The sequence below is a fragment of the Hevea brasiliensis genome, unplaced genomic scaffold (assembly GCF_030052815.1).
Source record: "Hevea brasiliensis isolate MT/VB/25A 57/8 unplaced genomic scaffold, ASM3005281v1 Scaf10, whole genome shotgun sequence".
NCBI lineage: Eukaryota > Viridiplantae > Streptophyta > Magnoliopsida > Malpighiales > Euphorbiaceae > Hevea > Hevea brasiliensis.
In genome coordinates, this window is record NW_026614586.1 from 1,228,365 (window position 1) to 1,246,689 (window position 18,325).

Here is an 18,325-nt window from a genome sequence, read left to right on the forward strand (position 1 = left end):
TTGGTCATAACTTAGTGTAGAAAGGTCCAATTGACCTGATATTTTACCAAAAGAAAGCTGAGACATAGACCTAAAACTTTCATGAAGAATACAAATCCAAATTCTGACCATAGCCTAGTCAAATTGCCAACTAAACTTAGGTTACCCAATCTAGCAGAACCAGTTTTGCCTAGAATTTTGGATTCTGTCCAATCCGGCCAGTTATGGTGTTTAGGCCATAAATTGAGCTACAAAACTCCAAATGGAGTGATTCAAAAAAGGAAATGTAACTAGACAAAATAAGGAACAACTTTCATGAAGACAGTTTTGCCAAATTCCTACTGTAAAAATGACCAATGAAACAGTAAACACAAGGCTTGAAATCTGAAAATTTTGAACAACTAACACTAAGCTTAGAAATGGTATTGGCAACCAAAACCAACAATTTTAGAATGCAAAATGTGGTATGTTGGGAGTATTAGAACCAATGTACCTATTGTCTATGCAAAAGTCAACATTTTAGTTGACTAATGAAAATGAATAGTAACCCCTAAACTTATATTTCGAGAATTGTAAAGTTTAAAAGTGTAACATGCCTTAGTATACCTAGCAAGATTGGTTTGGATAGGTTGGCATGCCAATAGGGTGCAGTTAGCAGTACTGCACATGGCATTATGCCATTCTGTGATTTCAGGGCTTTTAGCCATTCTGACATTGTGTTGAGACTTGGCCTTGTGCCTAATGTTATTACAGTTTATTAGCTGTTCTGTTGCACATCGGGAGATACATATGTGACCAATGGTGTGATGGCTCGAGGTACTTGATACCCAGTGCCAGTTTACCCATTTATCCAGTCCAGTCGTCCAGTGTAGGTTACTTGGGCAACCAAAAATGAAAGTGGATAAATTTAATGAAATTATGAATATAACAAGTACATAATAAATAAGATTACCAATAATGATAAAATGGTCTACATAAAACATCAGAACATGTACTGCATATTTATTTTATGTTATTTCTTTTTATTTTATTATTGGCACCACTAAGCATTATTGCTTAGCTCGTTGCTATGTGACCAATGGTGTGATGGCTCGAGGTACTTGATACCCAATGCCAGTTTACCCATTTATCCAGTCCAGTCGTCTAGTGTAGGTTACTTGGGCAACCAAAAATGAAAGTGGATAAATTTAATGAAATTATGAATATAACAAGTACATAATAAATAAGATTACCAATAATGATAAAATGGTCTACATAAAACATCAGAACATGTACTACATATTTATTTTCTGTTATTTCTTTTTATTTTATTATTGGCACCACTAAGCATTATTGCTTAGCTCGTTGCTTTTTGCCATGCGTAGGTTCTGGAGAGACCGATCGAGAGCCCAGTAGACCACAGACTGGGTGAGACCATCTGCATCTCTGCATAGTGTCCGTGTCACCTCACTGTCATCAGTGCATTGGTAGGACACTAGGTTTTATTTTGATATTTTGTAATTAATTTTTACTTTCTCATGTGCAATTGAAACTAATGTAATGTATTTTGGTATTAATGTAAATAGTGAGAATTGTGTTTATGAACGAAAAAAATTGATGACTTGTATATGAATATCATATGAAATGAATGATTGAGAAATGGAAATGTTGAAAAATATTGAGATTTTGATGATGAAATGGAGTTTGGGATTGATTGAGAAATTTGGAAGTGTTTATCACAAGTTCCGAAGAACAGTTTTCTCCATTTTTAGTCGGTACTCTGCCAAATTTGCTATAAAATTTTCGAAACCTCAAATAAATTATAATTTCAATAAATGGCTAAAATGAATTATATTTCATAAATTGTACTTCATAACTTTGAAAAAAATAAATTAGGAAGAAAAAAAAATGATTGAATTAAAATAGGGTATTCCGGTACACTGCGTGGCATATATTGCTCAGCTACATTGTAGACGGGTATGGGGTGTCACATTTAGTGGTATCAGAGCATGGTTTAGGCATTTTTGGGCCTAGATTGAGTCCATACCATGCATTGCATTTGTAAGAGTCGAGGTGACACTAATGCAGATCTGTTGTCTTTGTTAAATAGGATATGGACCCTTCATCTCAGAGGGCAATTGAGGTGGAAGTGGAGAGTCATGCTCCACCTGCAGCGGTGAGGCCGGGGTAGGGAAGAACTCGCTCCGCCACCCACAGAGCACCGCTCAGCCTCCACAGGCCATGTTCCAGTAAATGGCTGCATTCTTCAGACAAATGGCTAGGGTAATGCCACCACCACCACCACCTCCACAGCAGAAATCACATTTAGAAAGATTGAGAAAATTTGGAGCAGTGGACTTCTTTGGCAAGAGAGAAGATGATTCTATTGCTGTCGAAAATTGGTTGAACAGAACAGGAAGGGTTTTAAAACAACTCCACTGCACTCCAGAACAAAATGTAGAAGCTGTTGTATCTCTATTGCAAGATGATGCATATGAATAGTGGGATATGGTGTCTAGTGAAGTACAGCCAGAAGTAATAACTTGGGACTTCTTCCTCTCAAAATTGAAGAAAAAGTATGTGGGTAGTGTATACTTGGAAGAGAGAAGAAGAGAATTCATTAACCTGAGACAGAGACAGCTGACAGTGGTCGAGTATGAGAAGGAATTTGTCAGACTAAGCCACTATGGAAGGGAGATAGTCCCTAATGAGGCCGAAAGGTGTAAGAGATTTGAAGAGGGATTAAATGATAATATAAAGATCATGATCACTGCTTTGGGAATCACTGACTTCACCAAGTTAGTGGAAGCTGCATTAAAAGTGGAGAAAGTGAGAATAAATGAGCAAATCAGAAGAGAGAGACAGCAGAAGAGGGGCCTGGGTCAGTCTAGCTCATCTCCTGCACCAGGAAAGAAGTTCAAAGGTCCACCTGCACAGAGTTCAGGTCAACCACAAGGTCAGGGTTAGTCCCAGGGACCCAGGCCACAGTTCACCCCTAGGAGAGGTCAGTCCACACCATCAGTGGGCAGCTCTCCAGGGACGGGGTTCAGGGGACCAGCCCCAGCATCTTCTGCATGTCTGCATTGCCTGAAGTGGCATAAGGGGGAGTGTTGGAGAGTGATGGGTGCCTGCTTAAGGTGTGGGTAGATAGAACATCAGCTGAGAAACTGTCTACGCAGAACTACTATAGCTGCTCCAACACAACCAGACAGACCTACACCTACACCACAAAGGGGTAGTAAATCTGGCAAATCTAAGATAGTAGGACCATCACAGAGGCCTGCTTCTGAGCCAGCAGAGAGGCCTGAGGGTAGACCACCTGCCAAAGCTTATGCCATGAGAGCTCAGGAGGAGCAAGATGCCCCGGATGTCATCAGGGGTATGTTCTCCCTCTACAATACATCTGTGCATGCATTGGTGGATCCAGGGTCCACTCATTCATACATCTGCATCAACCTACCTATAGAAAGGGGGATATTAGTAGGGGAGAGTGACCAAGACATTCTGGTCACTAATCCATTGGGCCAAAGTGTAGTGGTGAATAAAGAATACAAGGGTTGTCCGTTAAGGATTCAAGGGTATGAATTCTTGGCAAACCTGATTGAGTTGCCTTTCTATGAGTTTGACGTGATTTTGGGAATGGACTGGTTGTCACGTCATCATGCAATGGTTGATTGCAAGTTGAAGAGGATTTCATTGAAAACTCCTGAGGGTAATGAGATTACAGTTGTGGGGGAAAGGATAAATTTCTTGTCCAATGTCATCTCAGCCACAGTTGCAAGAAAACTGATGAGAAAAGGCTATGAAGCCTACCTAGCACATGTGGTGGATACTAGGCAGGCTAAGCCAGATCTATGTGACATACCCACAATAAGAGACTTTCCCGATGTGTTCCCTGAAGAATTGCCTGGCTTGCCACCAGAAAGGGAAGTCGAATTTGCTATTGAGATACTGTCGGGTGCAGCACCAATCTCTATTGCTCCTTATAGGATGGCACCCATAGAATTGAAGGAACTAAAAATCCAGTTACAGGAGTTACTAGATAAGGGGTTGATACCCCCCAGTGTGTCGTCATGGGGAGCTCCAGTGCTGTTTGTAAAGAAGAAAGATGGGACTTCGAGGTTGTGCATCGATTACCGGGAGTTGAATAAAGTGACTGTGAAGAACAAATATCCATTGCCTAGAATTGACGATCTGTTTGATCAGTTGAAGGGAGCAGGAGTATTTTCTAAAATTGATCTCAGATCATGGTATCATCAGCTGAGGGTGAAGGATGCAGATATGCCAAAGACTGCCAGGACCCGGTATGGGCATTATGAGTTTCAGGTGATGCCCTTTGGCCCAACAAATGCACCAGCGGCATTCATGGACCTTATGAACCGTATCTTCCATCCATATCTAGATTGGTTTGTAGTGGTCTTTATTGATGATATTTTGGTATATTCCAAGACCAGGGAAGAACATAATGAGCATTTAAGGATTGTTCTGCAAACCTTGAGAGAAAAGAAGCTATATGCTAAGTTATCCAAGTGTGACTTCTGGTTGAATGAGATTGCATTCCTTGGACACATAGTGTTAGCTTATGGGATTAGGGTGGATCCCAAGAAAATAGAAGCAATGATGGAATGGAAGCCTCCTAGAAATACAACTGAGGTCAAAAGCTTCTTGGGGCTAACTGGGTATTATAGAAAATTTGTGGAGGGATTTTCCTTAATAGCTGCTCCAATGACCAAGTTGTTACACAAGAATGTCAAATTTGACTGGAATGACAAGTGTCAGACCAGTTTTGAGAAGTTGAAGGCTATGTTGATAGAGGCACCAGTGTTAACACAGCCAGTGTCGGGAAAGGACTTTGTGGTCTACAGTGATGCCTCTCATAATGGGTTAGGGTGTGTATTAATGCAAGAGGGGAAGGTGGTCGCCTATGCTTCCAGGCAGCTAAGGCCACATGAACAGAATTACCCTACCCATGATCTAGAACTTGCAGCAATTATCTTCGCATTGAAGATATGGAGGCATTACTTGTATGGTGAAAAGAGCTACATTTACACAGACCACAAAAGTCTGAAATACTTGCCTACCCAGAAAGAGCTCAACCTCAGACAGAGGCGATGGATTGAGTTCCTGAAGGACTATGATTGTGTGATTGACTATCATCCTGGGAAGGCAAATGTAATTGCTGATGCTTTGAGCAGAAAATCCATCACAGGTTTGAGACCATTGAATGCCCGTCTATCTTTGGCTCGAGATGGAGCTATTTGGCTGAGTTGCAAGTGAGGCCAAACCTGCTACAGCAGATTTTAGATGGGCAGAAGGTAGATGAGAAGCTAAAGGCTATTATGAGCAAAATTCTAGAAGGGAAAGAAACTGACTATGAAGTGAAAACAAATGGGTGTCTGTACTACAAAGAAAGAGTATGTGTACCAGATGATGGGGAATTGAAAACCAGTATTCTGAAAGAGGCACACACTAGTGTCTATGCTATGCACCCAAGAAGTATAAAAATGTATCATGATCTGAAGTGTAACACCCTCCCGGTAACCACTCCGTACATTCTACTGTTTCGGTGACCGGTGTCGGTCCGGATAGCTAGAACGTCCGGAAAAATATTTAAATTAAAGTCGGGAATCATATTTAACTCAAATATTAATAAGAAACACTTAGTAAAAATTTTAGAAGTAAAATACAACCAAGTAAAACGAGCCGGTGCCTTAGCGATGGGTAACCGGAGGGAAGTTGCGGTTCTCGCAACGAGGAGCCCTAGACCCGGGGGAAAAATTGTAAAATAATTTTTGGGACTCCAGAGAAGGGTAATTGAGGTTCCCATGACATTAGAATGCCAAGAAAATACCTAGAAAAATTTTTCAATCGGTACAGACAATTTTGACCCGTTAAGCCAAATGGAGGGCATTTTGGTCATTTCGCCTTCAGAGGTGATTTTTGGCCGACTTGTCCAGTTGAGTAAATAATTAATATGACATAAAATATGAATAAACATTACTAAAAATGAAATTGGAAATGAGTAGTGGAGAAAAGAGAAGAAAAATCAATAAAATGCAATTTATGACATCAATGTGATGTCATTTATAATTCTCAACCAATCACACTTAAGCCATTATTTGACTAACTATTAAAAGAGATAAGAGAAGACCAAATTCAACAAAATTTTAGTAGCCATCCTTCTCTCCTTAGTGCAGCCGAAATCACTCTCATACACCCTCCATTGATGTGCCATCAAAAGCTTAATTTCTCCTTTGCTTCCACCATAAAATCATAACCTAGCTTCACTAAAATTTGCCCTAGCACCTAGACAAAGCTCTTGGTAGCCAACAAGAGGAAGGAAATTGAAGTTTAGGGCTTGGAAAAATTCTGCCACTTGAGGTTAGTGCATATATACACTTAAAACTTTTAATTTCTATGTTAAGGACTTGAAACCAACAAGTATTTGTGAATGAAATGAACCAAACTCATGTGTATGTTCAATATAGAATTCGGCAGCCCTATTGAAGGTATAGGAATAAGTGTTTTGTTGGTCTTAAAGTGGACTAAAAATGATGTTGAGGATATATATATATATATATATATATATATATATATATATAGGTGATGAATTGGTATGCTAACTAAGGCACCTTGTAGAAATTATATTGTGAAGCTAGGGTTTTGGGAAGTAAAAATTAGCTTGGCTTATGAAATTGTTAAAGTACATCCTAATGGTCAATTAGTGACCATTTGAAGGAATTTGACCTTAATTGGGACTGGAATGAAGCATGGCAAAGGGAAGGTGTGTGCTGCCTAGAGGGTGCAGAATGGTGACTGAAAATTCAGTCCAATTACACAGCCATAACTTTGGCTGTGTTAGTCCAATTGGTGTTTGGCCAATTGGAAATGAAACTAGGTTTATAATGGCACATTTTTACTGAAGAAACCATGCCCAAAGCACCAAAGCAAGAGGACCAAAACTTGGCCCCAATCCGGAACCCTGAAACTGATTCTGCAGAATTGGCCAAATGAACAGTAACTGTTCATTTGGCCATAACTCACTGTAGATTTGGTCAATTGACCTGAAATTTTTACAGCAACAATTTAAGAAATAGACAAACAACTTTCATGAAGGAACCTATCCCAAATTATGGCCAGAACCCATCCAACCAAGTGACTCTAGTTACTGTTCATGCACTGTAGATATGGTAATTTTTTTCAGAATGCACATTCGGCCAGCTTGGGTCTTTGGACCATATCTAGAGCTACAAAACTCCAAATGGAGTGATTCAAAAAAGGAAATTCAGCTAGACAAAATAAGGAACAACTTTCATGTTTTACATTTCTTCAAATTCCTACAGTAACAGTGTCCAATGGAACAGTGAATTTGACTCACCAAAACTGAAAATTCTGCTTATGTTGAGTTACACTTTGGAATGGTATTAACACTTAATGCCAACAAGTTTTAAACACCAAATGTGGTATGTTGGGAGTGCCAAAGTCAATGTACACATTTTTATTCTAAAAGTCAACATTTTTGTTGACCAATGATGAATAGTGACACCAAAAATTTGAAATTCACAAATTGAAGAATTTAAAAGTTTCAAATGCCCTAGTATACCTAACAAGATTGGTTTGGATAGTTTGGCATGCCAATAGGGTTCGATTAGCGATCGCACATGGCAAAAATGCCATTCTGTGATTTCATGGCTTTTAGCCATTCTGACTTTGCATTGAGACTTGGCCTTGTGCCTGAGATTATTTACAGCTTGGTAGCTATTCTGTTGCACACCAGGTGATGCATATGCGACCGATGGTGTGACGGCTCGAGGTACTAGATACCCAGTGCCAGTTTATCCGTTATCCAGTCCAGTCGTCTAGTGTAGGTTACTTGGGCAACCAAATGAATGAAAATGAGCAATGTAGAAAAAATAAATGAATGGATATACAAATACATGACAAACAAAACATGTACATGCAATACATATTTATATCTGTTATTTCTTGTTATTTTATTATTGCACCACTAAGCATTATTGCTTAGCGCGTTACTTTTGCCATGCGTAGGTACTGAAGATCCTGATCGTGAGCCCAGTAGACTACAGACTGGGTGAGTCCATCCTGTAGTTCTGCGCAGTGTCCGTGTCACCTCACTACCTGCAGTGCATTGGTAGGGCGCTAGGTGTCATTTTGTCATTTTGATATTTTGTAGCAGATTTTTACTTTTTTTGATATGTATTTGAACTCATGTAATATATTTTGATGTCCATGTAAATAATGAAAGTTATGACTATGAATGCAAAATTTGAGCATGTATTTATCGCTTGTATATGAGAAATGGATGTTTGTGAAATGAAAAGATTATTGAGAATTTGCTATTGAGGAATATTGTTGAGATTTTGGATATTGGAGTTTGAGATGATGGAATAAAAATATTGGAAGTGTTTTTAACAGGTTCCGAAGAACGGTTTTCTCCATTTTTAGCTTTGTACTCATGGATTTTCTTTAAAATTTTCAGAACCTTAAATGAATGATACTTTTGATAAATGGTTTAAATAAATTGTATTTCATAAATTATATGCAAAAGCATTATATAAATTAATTGAGGAATATTAGAGTGTGCCGGTACACCGTGTGGCATTACTTACTCGGGTATACTGTACACGGGTAAGGGGTGTCACATTTAGTGGTATCAGAGCACGGTTTAGGCGTTTCTGGGCCTAGATTAATTCCATACCATGCATTGCATTTGTAAGAGTCGAGGTGACACTAACGCAGATCTGTTTATCCTTATTATTTTGAATAGGATATGGACCATTCATCTCAGAGAGCCGTTGAGGAGGAAGTGGAGAGTCATGCTCCACTGCGGTGAGACTAGGGGCATGAGAGAATCGCTCCGCCAGCTCAAGCGAGCTGCTCGGCCTCCACGAGCCATGTTCCAACAAATGGCCGACTTCTTTAGACAAATGGCGGGTAATGCCAAAGGCACCACCACCACCACCACTCCACAGTAAATCACACTGGAAAGGCTAAGGAAGTTTGGAGTGTGGACTTCTATGGCAAGAGAGAAGATGACTTTGTTGCGGTAGAGAATTGGTTGAGCAGGCAGTGAGTACTAAAACAACTTCACTACACTCCAGAGCAAAACACGGAAGTCGCCATCTCTTTCTTGCAAGACGATGCTTATGAGTGGTGGGACATCGTGTCCAGTGAAGTGCAGCGGAAGTGTAACACAGGACTTCTTCCTCTCGAATTCAAGAAGAAATATGTGGGTCTTGTATACTTGGAAGAGAGAAGAAGAGAGTTTATTAACTTGAGGCGAGAGCGATTATCGGATCGAATATGAGAAGGAATTTGTCCGATTGAGCCGTTATGGAAGGAGATAGTCCCTAATGAAGCTGAAAGATGTAAGAGATTTGAAGAGGGACTAAATGACAACATCAAGATCCAGCTCACTGCCTTGGGAATCACAGAATTTACCAAGTTAGTGGAAGCTGCAATAAAGGTGGAAAAAGTAAGAATTAGTGAGCAGACCAGAAGGGATAGACAGCAGAAGAGGGGACCAGGTCAGTCTAGTTCCACTCCTAGATTTGGGAAGAAGTTTAAGGGTCCTCCTGCACAGAGTTCGGGTCAGCCACAGGGCCAGGGTCAGTCTCAGGGGCCCAGGCCACAGGTCACCCCTAGGAGAGGTCAGTCCACACCATCAATGGGCAGCTCTCCAGGGATGGGGTTCAGGGGACCAGCCCCAGCATCTTCTGCGTGTCCACACTGTCAGAAATGGCATAAGGGGGAGTGTTGGAGAGTGACTGGTGCTTACTTGAGGTGTGGGTCAGCAGAGCATCAGTTGAGAAACTGTCCACACAGAACTACTACAGCTGCTCCAACACAAGCAGACAGACCTGCTCCTGCACCACAGAGAGGTAGAAAATCTGGCAAGTCTGAGGCTGTTGGACCATCACAGAGGCCTGCATCTGAGCCAGCAGAGAGGCCTGACAGTAGACCACCAGCAAGGGCTTATGCTATTAGAGCTCAGGAGGAGCAAGATGGCCCGGACGTCATAAGGGGTACGTTCTTCCTCTACACTACACCTGTGCATGCATTGGTGGATCCAGGATCCACTCATTCCTACATTTGCATCAACCTACCCGTAGAAAGGGGATATCGATAGGGAGAGTGACCAAGACATTCTGGTCACTAATCCATTGGGCCACAGTGTAGTGGTGAACAAAGTATGCAAGGGTTGCCCGTTAAGGATTCAGGGGTATGAATTCTTGGCAGACCTGATTGAGTTGCCTTTCCATGAGTTTGACGTGATTTTGGGAATGGACTGGTTGTCACGTCATCAGGCAATAGTTGATTGCAAACTGAAGAGGATTTCTCTAAAAACTCCGGAGGGTAATGAAATTACAGTTGTGGGTGAAAGGACAGATTTCTTGTCCAATGTCATCTCAGCCACTGTTGCAAGAAGAATGATGAGAAAAGGCTGTGAAGCCTACCTAGCACATGTGGTGGATACTAGGCAGGCTAAGCCAAACTTGAGTGACAAACCCATAGTGAGAGACTTCTCAGAAGTATTTCCTGAAGAGTTGCCTGGTTTGCCACCAGAAAGGGAAGTCAAATTTGCTATTGAGACACTGCCGGGTACAGCACCCATTTCCATTGCTCCTTATAGGATGGCACCTACTGAATTGAGGGAGTTGAAAACTCAGTTGCAAGAGTTGCTGGATAAGGGGTTCATACGCCCCAGTGTGTCACCATGGGGAGCTCCAGTGCTGTTTGTAAAGAAGAAGGATGGGACTTTGAGGCTATGTATTGATTACCGGCAGTTGAATAAAGTGACTGTGAAGAACAAATATCCGTTGCCTAGAATTGATGATCTGTTTGATCAGTTGAAGGGAGCAGGAGTATTTTCTAAGATTGATCTCAGATCAGGGTATCATCAGTTGAGGGTGAAGGATGCAGATGTGCCAAAGACTGCATTCAGGACCCGATATGGGCATTATGAGTTCCTAGTGATGCCCTTTGGCTTAACAAATGCACCAGCAGCATTCATGAACCTTATGAACCGTATCTTCCATCCATACTTAGATCGGTTCGTAGTGGTCTTTATTGATGATATTTTGGTGTATTCCAAGACCAGGGAAGAACATGATGAGCATTTGAGGATTGTTCTGCAAACCCTGAAAGAAAAGAAGCTGTATGCTAAGTTGTCCAAATGTGACTTTTGGCTGAATGAGATTGCATTCCTTGGACACATAGTGTCAGCTGACGGGATTAGGGTGGATCCCAAGAAAATAGAAGCAGTGATGGAATGGAAGCCTCCCAGAAACACAACTGAGGTCAGAAGCTTCTTGGGGCTAGCTGGGTATTACAGAAGATTTGTGAAGGGATTTTCCCTAATAGCTGCTCCAATGACCAAGTTGTTACACAAGAATGTCAGATTTGACTGGAATGACAAATGTCAGACCAGTTTTGAGAGGTTGAAGGCTATGTTGACAGAGGCACCAGTGTTAACACAGCCAGTGTCAGGAAAGGACTTTGTGGTCTACAGTGATGCCTCTCATAATGGGTTAGGGTGTGTATTGATGCAAGAGGGGAAGGTGGTCGCCTATGCCTCCAGGCAGTTGAGGCCACATGAACAGAACTACCCTACCCATGATCTAGAGCTTGCAGCAATTATCTTCGCACTGAAGATATGGAGGCATTACTTGTATGGTGAAAAGTGCTACATTTACACAGACCACAAGAGTCTAAAATATTTGCCAACTCAGAGGGAGCTCAACCTTAGACAGAGGCGATGGATTGAGTTCCTGAAGGATTATGATTGTGTAATTGACTACCATCCTGGGAAGGCAAATGTAGTTGCTGATGCTTTGAGCAGAAAATCCATAACAGCCTTGAGATCATTGAATGCCTGTCTATCTTTGGTTCGTGATGGAGCTATCTTGGCTGAGTTACAAGTGAGGCCAAACCTGCTACAACAGATTTTAGATGGGCAGAAGGTAGATGAGAAGCTAATGGCTATTATGAGCAAAATCCCAGAGGGAAAAGCAACTGACTATGAGGTGAAAGCAGATGGGTGTCTGTATTACAAAGGAAGACTGTGTGTACCAGATGATGGGGAATTGAAGGCCACTATTCTAAAAGAGGCACACACTAGTGTATATGCTATGCACCCAGGAAGTACAAAGATGTATCATGATTTGAAGCTTCAGTATTGGTGGCCTGGTATGAAGAGGGATATAGGTGACTATGTGACTAAATGCTTGACATGTCAGCAAGTCAAGGCAGAACATCAAGTTCCATCAGGTTTGCTACAGCCTATACGCATACCTGAATGGAAATGGGATCGGGTCACCATGGATTTTGTAAGTGGTCTACCTCTCACCCGGAAGAAACATGATGCAGCATGGGTGATAGTTGATAGATTGACAAAGTCAGCACACTTTCTGCCAGTTAGGACTGACTACTCACTAGAGAGGTTAGCAGAATTGTATATCAGTGAGATAGTTAGACTACATGGAATTCCACTTTCCATCATATCTGATCGAGACCCAAGATTTACATCGAGATTTTGGAAGAAGTTGCATGAATCCTTGGGTACACAACTCCATTTCAGCACAGCTTTCCATCCTCAGACGGATGGGCAATCCGAAAGAGTAATCCAGGTCCTTGAGGATATGCTGAGGAGTTGTGTCATTGAGTTTGAGGGAAGTTGGGATAGATACCTCCCACTGGCAGAGTTTGCATACAACAATAGCTACCAAGCTAGCATTCAAATGGCCCCATATGAAGCCTTTGTATGGGAGAAAATGTAGAACTCGGTGTCTTTGGACTGAATTGGGCGAAGACAATGGTAGGGCTGCACTGGTGAAACAGTGAGGAGAAGGTAAAATCAATCAAATCCAACTTAAAGATTGCCTCAGAATGACATAAATCTTTTGCCGACCTGAAGAGAAAAGAAATAGAATATGTGGTTGGCGACAAAGTGTTCCTCAAGGTGTCACCATGGAAGAAAGTGTTGAGGTTTGGAAGAAAAGGTAAGTTGAGCCCTAGGTTCATTGGCCCATATGAAGTCATTGAACGTGTGGGTCCAGTGGCCTATAGGCTAGCTTTACCACCAGAGCTGGACAAGATTCACAATGTATTTCACGTATCCATGCTTATAAGATACCGCTCAGATCCTTCACATGTCATCTCCAGAGAAGAAATTGAAATACAACCGAATTTGACATATGAAGAAGAAACTCTACGGATCTTGGCTCGGGAAGTGAAAGAGTTGAGGAACAAACAGATTCCACTGGTGAAAGTGCTTTGGAGGCACCACAACACCGAGGAGGCAACTTGGGAAAGTGAAGAGACGATGAGGCAACAGTTCCCTCAACTGTTTGCATCAGGTAAATTTCGAGGACGAAATTTAAATTAGAGGGGAAGAGTTGTAACACCCTCCCGGTAACCACTCCGTACATTCTACTATTCCGGTGACCGGTGTCAGTCCGGACAGCTAGAACGTCCAGAAAAATATTTAAATTAAAGTCGGGAATCATAATTAACTCAAATATTAATAAGAAACACTTAGTAAAAATTTTAGAAGTAAAATACAACCAAGTAAAACGAGCCGGTGCCCTAGCGATGGGTAACCGGAGGGAAGTTGCGGTTCTCGCAACGAGGAGCCCTAGACCCAGGGGAAAAATTGTAAAATAATTTTTGGGACTCCAGAGAAGGGTAATTGAGGTTCCCATGACATTAGAATGCCAAGAAAATACCTAGAAAAATTTTTCAATCGGTACAGACAATTTTGACCCGTTAAGCCAAACGGAGGGCATTTTGGTCATTTCGCCTTCAGAGGTGATTTTTGGCCGAATTGTCCAGTTGAGTAAATAATTAATATGACATAAAATATGAATAAACATTACTAAAAATGAAATTGGAAATGAGTAGTGGAGAAAAGAGAAGAAAAATCAATAAAATGCAATTTATGACATCAATGTGATGTCATTTATAATGTCCAACCAATCATACTTAAGCCATTATTTGACTAACTATTAAAAGAGATAAGAGAAGACCAAATTCAACAAAATTTCAGCAGCCATCCTTCTCTCCTTAGTGCAGCTGAAATCACTCCCATACACCCTCCATTGATGTGCCATCAAAAGCTTAATTTCTCCTTTGTTTCCACCATAAAATCATAACCTAGCTTCACTAAAATTTGCCCTAGCACGTAGACAAAGCTCTTGGCAGCCAACAAGAGGAAGGAAATTGAAGTTTAGGGCTTGGAAAAATTCTGCCACTTGAGGTTAGTGCATATATACACTTAAAACTTTTAATTTCTATGTTAAGGACTTGAAACCAACAAGTATTTGTGAATGAAATGAACCAAACTCATGTGTATGTTCAATATAGAATTCGGCAGCCCTATTGAAGGTATAGGAATAAGTGTTTTGTTGGTCTTAAAGTGGACTAAAAATGATGTTGAGGATATATATATATATATATATATATATATATATATATATATATAGGTGATGAATTGGTATGCTAACTAAGGCACCTTGTAGAAATTATATTGTGAAGCTAGGGTTTTGGGAAGTAAAAATTAGCTTGGCTTATGAAATTGTTAAAGTACATCCTAATGGTCAATTAGTGACCATTTGAAGGAATTTGACCTTAATTGGGACTGGAATGAAGCATGGCAAAGGGAAGGTGTGTGCTGCCTAGAGGGTGCAGAATGGTGACTGAAAATTCAGTCCAATTACACAGCCATAACTTTGGTTGTGTTAGTCCAATTGGTGTTTGGCCAATTGGACATGAAACTAGGTTTATAATGGCACATTTTTGCTGAAGAAACCATGCCCAAAGGACCAAAGCAAGAGGACCAAAACTTGGCCCCAATCCGGAACCCTGAAACTGATTCTGCAGAATTGGCCAAATAAACAGTAACTGTTCATTTGGCCATAACTCACTGTAGATTTGGTCAATTGACCTGAAATTTTTGCAGCAACAATTTAAGAAATAGACAAACAACTTTCATGAAGGAACCTATCCCAAATTATGGCCAGAACCCATCCAACCAAGTGACTCTAGTTACTGTTCATGCACTGTAGATATGGTAATTTTCTGCAGATTGCACATTCGGCCAGCTTGGGTCTTTGGACCATATCTAGAGCTACAAAACTCCAAATGGAGTGATTCAAAAAAGGAAATTCAACTAGACAAAATAAGGAACAACTTTCATGTTTTACATTTCTTCAAATTCCTACAGTAACAGTGTCAAATGGAACAGTGAAGTTGACTCACCAAAACTGAAAATTCTGCTTATGTTGAGTTACACTTTGGAATGGTATTAACACTTAATGCCAACAAGTTTTAAACACCAAATGTGGTATGTTGGGAGTGCCAAAGTCAATGTACACATTTTTATTCTAAAAGTCAACATTTTTGTTGACCAATGATGAATAGTGACACCAAAAATTTGAAATTCACAAATTGAAGAATTTAAAAGTTTCAAATGCCCTAGTATACCTAACAAGATTGGTTTGGATAGTTTGGCATGCCAATAGGGTTCGATTAGCGATCGCACATGGCAAAAATGCCATTCTGTGATTTCATGGCTTTTAGCCATTCGACTTTGCATTGAGACTTGGCCTTGTGCACGAGATTATTTACACTTGGTAGTCGCTTACATTGCACTCCGGGTGATGCATATGCGACCGATGGTGTGACGGCTCGAGGTAATAGATACCCAGTGCCAGTTTACCCGTTATCCAGTCCAGTCGTCTAGTGTAGGTTACTTGGGCAACCAAATGAATGAAAATGAGCAATGTAGAAAAAATAAATGAATGGATATACAAATACATGACAAACAAAACATGTACATGCAATACATATTTATATCTGTTATTTCTTGTTATTTTATTATTGCACCACTAAGCATTATTGCTTAGCGCGTTGCTTTTGCCACGCGTAGGTACTGGAGATCCTGATCGTGAGCCCAGTAGACCACATCGGGTGAGTCCATCCTGCGATTCTGCAGATGTCCGTGTCACCTCACTACCTGCAGTGCATTAGTAGGGCACTAGGTGTCATTTTGTCATTTTGATATTTTGTAGCAGATTTTTACTTTTTTTGATATGTATTTGAACTCATGTAATATATTTTGATGTCCATGTAAATAATGAAAGTTATGACTATGAATGCAAGATTTGAGTATGTATTTATCGCTTGTATATGAGAAATGGATGTTTGTGAAATGAAAAGATTATTGAGAATTTGCTATTGAGGAATATTTTTGAGATTTTGGATATTGGAGTTTGAGATGATGGAATAAAAATATTGGAAGTGTTTTTAACAGGTTCCGAAGAACGGTTTTCTCCATTTTTAGCCGGTACTCCACCAGATTTTCTTTAAAATTTTCGGAACCTTAAATGAATGATACTTTTGATAAATGGTTTAAATAAATTGTATTTCATAAATTATATGCAAAAGCATGATATAAATTAATTGAGGAATATTAGAGTGTACCGGTACACCGTGTGGCATTACTTACTCGGGTATACTGTACACGAGTAAGGGGTGTCACATGAAGCTTCAGTATTGGTGGCTGGTATGAAGAAGGACATAGCTGACTATGTGACTAAATGCTTGACATGTCAGCAAGTCAAGGCAATGGTATTGGCAACCAAAACCAACAATTTTAGAATGCAAAATGTGGTATGTTGGGAGTATTAGAACCGATGTACCTATTGTCTATGCAAAAGTCAACATTTTAGTTGACTAATGAAATGAATAGTAACCCCTAAACTTAAATTTCAAGAATTATAAGGTTTAAAAGTGTAACATGCCCTAGTACACCTAGCAAGATTGGTTTGGATAGGTTGGCATGCCAATAGGGTTCGATTAGCGATCGCACATGGCATTATGCCATTCTGTGATTTCATGGCTTTTAGCCATTCTGACATTGTGTTGAGACTTGGCCTTGTGCCTAATGTTATTACAGCTTATTAGCTGTTCTGTTGCACACCGGCAGATACATATGTGACTGATGGTGTGACGGCCTGAGGCACTTGATGCCCAGTGCCATTTTACCTGTTTATCCAGTCCAGTCATCCAGTATAGGTTACTTGGGCAGCCAAAAATGAAAGTGGATAAATTTAATGAAATTATGAATATAACAAGTACATAATAAATAAGATTACCAATAATGATCGAAGAATGGTCTACATAAAACATCAGAACATGCACTGCATATTTATTTTATGTTATTTCTTTTTATTTTATTATTGGCACCACTAAGCATTATTGCTTAGCACGTTGCTTTTTGCCACGCGTAGGTTTTGGAGAGACCGATCGAGAGCCCATGTGACACCCCTTACCTGTGCACAGTATACCCGAGTAAACAATGTCACACGGTGTACCGGCACACTCTAATATGCCTTATTTAATTTTTATCATGCTTTTGAATATAATTTGTGAAATATAATTTATTTAAGCCATTTATCGAAATTTTCATTTATTTGAGGTTCCGAAAATTTTAAAGAAAATCCGGCAGAGTACCGGCTAAAAATGGAGAAAACAGTTCTTCGGAACCTGTTAAAAACACTTCCAATATTTGTATTCAATCATCTCAAACTTCAATATCCAAAATCTCAACAATTTTCAATTTCGGTTCTCAACAACCTTTTCATTTTTAATACATCCATTTCTCATAATGCTCATATACAACAATAAATAAATGCTCAAATTTTGCATTCATAACCATAACTTTCATTATTTACATGAACATCAAAATACATTACATAAGTTCAAATACATATGAGGAAGTAAAAATTAGCTACAAAATATCAAAATGACGCCTAGTGTCCTACCAATGCAATCGCAAGTTGAGGTGACACGGACACCGTGCAAGCTCGGCAGGATGGACTCACCCGATCGGGTCTCACGGGCTCACGATCGGTATCTCCAGAACCTACGCGTGGCAAAAGCAACGCGCTAAGCAATAATGCTTAGTGGTGCAATAATAAAATAAAGGAAATAGCAAGAAATAAATATGAATGAATGTATATGTTATATTTGTTTGGCATTTGGATATCATTTACTTTGTCCACTTTTATTCATTTGGTTGCCCCAAGTAACCTACACTAGACGCATCGGATCGATAATGGGTAACCGCACCGGGTATCAAGTACCTCGCCGCCACACCATCGGTCACATATGCATCTCCAGGTAAACGGAACAACTAACAAGTCAGAATAATATCGTGCACAAGGCCAAGTCTCAATGCAAGGTCAGAATGGCTAAAAGCCATAAAATCATGGAATGGCATATCGCCATGTGCAGTACTGCTAACTGAACCCTATTGGCATGCCAAACTATCCAAACCAATCTT